General features: G+C 46.5%; 1 pseudogene; it reads right to left on the bottom strand.

Moving 5' to 3' along the window:
- LOC133394750 (large subunit ribosomal RNA) overlaps window positions 1-2,500 on the bottom strand; it is a 9,177-nt pseudogene that overhangs the window by 3,034 nt on the left and 3,643 nt on the right.

The raw sequence follows: 2,500 nt of genomic DNA, 5'->3' as shown, positions 1-2,500 counted from the left end.
AATCACCAATGATATCATAAAGATATTTAGGAGTGTTAATTCTCTGTAAAGCATTTGCAATCGCCAACCATGAAGCACTGTTAAAAGCATTAGTAACATCTAATGTGACAACAGCACAATACCGTCCACTGTATCTGTTTCTACTTCTAGCTACCGAAACAATGTCCACTACCCGTTGAATCGCATCAACTGTTGATCGACGACTTCTGAAACCAAATTGGTCGTCAGACAGTCCGTTGACCTCCTCGATGTGTGCATTTAACCGTTGCACTATGATGCGTTCTAAACCTTTACCTGCCCCGTCTAGTAGACAAATGGGGCGAACTGAACCCGGTTCCCCTGGTGGTTTGTTCGGCTTCGGTATTAACACCAACCTCTGCCTTTTCCACTCATCGGGGAACTTCGCGTTCTCTAAACAGCCTTGGTAAACCCTGCAAAATGCAGCGGTTGCAGTCAACATACCAACTTTCAGCGCCTCATTCGGGATACCATCTGGTCCCGGCGCCTTCTTGTTGGGTAGTCTCCTGGCAACCGCAAGAATCTCATCATTAGTAACCCTTTCAAACTCTCGTGGCTGATCGATACGATATTCAGGCCACACCGTGTTTGGGTGAGTAGGAAAAAGCTCGCTCACCACTTCCCTAAACTCGTCCAATGTCATGGTTCGGGGTCCAATCGAACCCTCGGCCACTTTCTTGAACGTATGATATACAATACCAAATGATGCGTTGTTCGCTGTTCTCAGGAACTCTTTCCACTTCCTCTGTCGGGTATGCTTGATCAATCGCTTGAGGGCATTCCGTGCCACCTTGAACTCGTCCCTAAAAGAAGAATAGAGATCAGTATTGAATGCTCTTTGCGCTAATCGATCGCGGTGTTTGCACTCTTTGCGAAGTGCCTCGATCTCTAGCGTCCACCAAAATGCACTCTTGTTAGGAGTGTACCTCTTACGCTTAGTCATCGTCGCATTACACGCCGTGACAAGTATACGCATTAAGTCTTCGCTTGTTGTGACCTCGGTCTCAAAAGCGGCTTGCATCATAACTTCAAATATGTCTTTGCTAAAATACTTGATGCTCCATCCCGTTATGGGTCGGGACAAGTTACGCACGCTTTGCGTCTCAAGATCTATTCGTATTGCACGATGATCAGAGTTCATATAGCTAGATAACACCTCCCACTTAAATGATCTTGCTACTGTTCTGCTCGCAAAAGTAAGATCAACTACTGACGTACGCCCTGGTCCAACATAAGTTGGGGTGCTGCCGTCGTTCAATAAAATTGCGTCAATCTGCGCAAAGGTTGATAAGACCAACTCACCTCTTCGTTTCTGGGTTTCTCCACGCTCGCCAAGTTGGTTGTTCCAACTTGCTGACCAAGCGTTGAAGTCCCCCCCGATAACGAATTTGTGGATACCGGTTACGGCCATTACCGTGTTATCCAACATGTTCTGGAACTCTTCCATACTAAATCTAGGTGGCGCGTAAACGCTAACCACTCGCATATCACCTATGTCAACTATCATTAAACCCTTCAGAGCCTTACTGACTACCTTAACTGGTAAGTCCGCGTTAACCACTACCGCTGCTGTGTTATCGTCATTGCGTAACACTTTGACGTTGGTTGTTGCCAGATACGGATCTGCAATCAACACTATATCCGCAGATTCTTCCCTAATCGTTTGCCACATTAATTGAAATGCAGCATAACAATGATTCTGGTTATGTTGTAGCAACCTAACCATTATGATCTAATCGTTCGCCTTCTAGGACACATATAACTGCCCGTTGCGTGAAGGTTCTGTGACCTCGTACCGCAATCCAAACACTTAACAGAGTTGGTACAAGCTTGCTTCTTGTGTCCACTCAAACCGCATTTCCAGCACAGATTACTTCTGTCTGGTTCCCTACAATGGTAGCTCGTATGGCCTACCTTCCAACACTTATAGCATTTCTGCTCTTCCATAACCTCACGGATATGGCATATCGACCAACCAACTTTCAGCTTTCCCAAATTCAGGAAGCTTTGAAAGTCTGGCAGCGATACGTTGATCCGTGCCCACTGCGTACCGGCCGCGCGGCCTTTCTTCATTTTGATACGATCTATTTCTATCTCGATGTTGAGCTGTGCTTTGACAGACTCCGCAACCTCCTCTGGGGTGGTAATTTCATCGAGATGCATGATCTCAATCATTTTAGAAGGAGCTAGCGTTCTCACTGACGCCTTGCCCTTCACCGCTTCCTTAACCTTTGGGGCAATTGCACTAGCAGAACTACCCTGCTTCAATTCTAGCAACATGCCTCCATTTTGGGCCCGTCGGACCTTAGAGATTGTCTCTCCAACCGATTTAAGAGCATCGGACTGCTTCATTTCCTTGAGCAATTTCGCCAGCTCCTCGGAAGTGCAGTCCGATATCAGCAGAGCCTCAGGACGCTTCCTGGGCTTATTCTGCTTCTTCTTGCTCTTCTTCTTCTTCCTCTTATTAATGCTACCCTCATTA

This window comes from Anopheles gambiae (assembly GCF_943734735.2).
Source record: "Anopheles gambiae chromosome X unlocalized genomic scaffold, idAnoGambNW_F1_1 X_unloc_42, whole genome shotgun sequence".
Lineage (NCBI taxonomy): Eukaryota > Metazoa > Arthropoda > Insecta > Diptera > Culicidae > Anopheles > Anopheles gambiae.
Note: the sequence above shows the minus strand (reverse complement) of the source record. Positions and strands in the feature narration are given on the sequence as shown.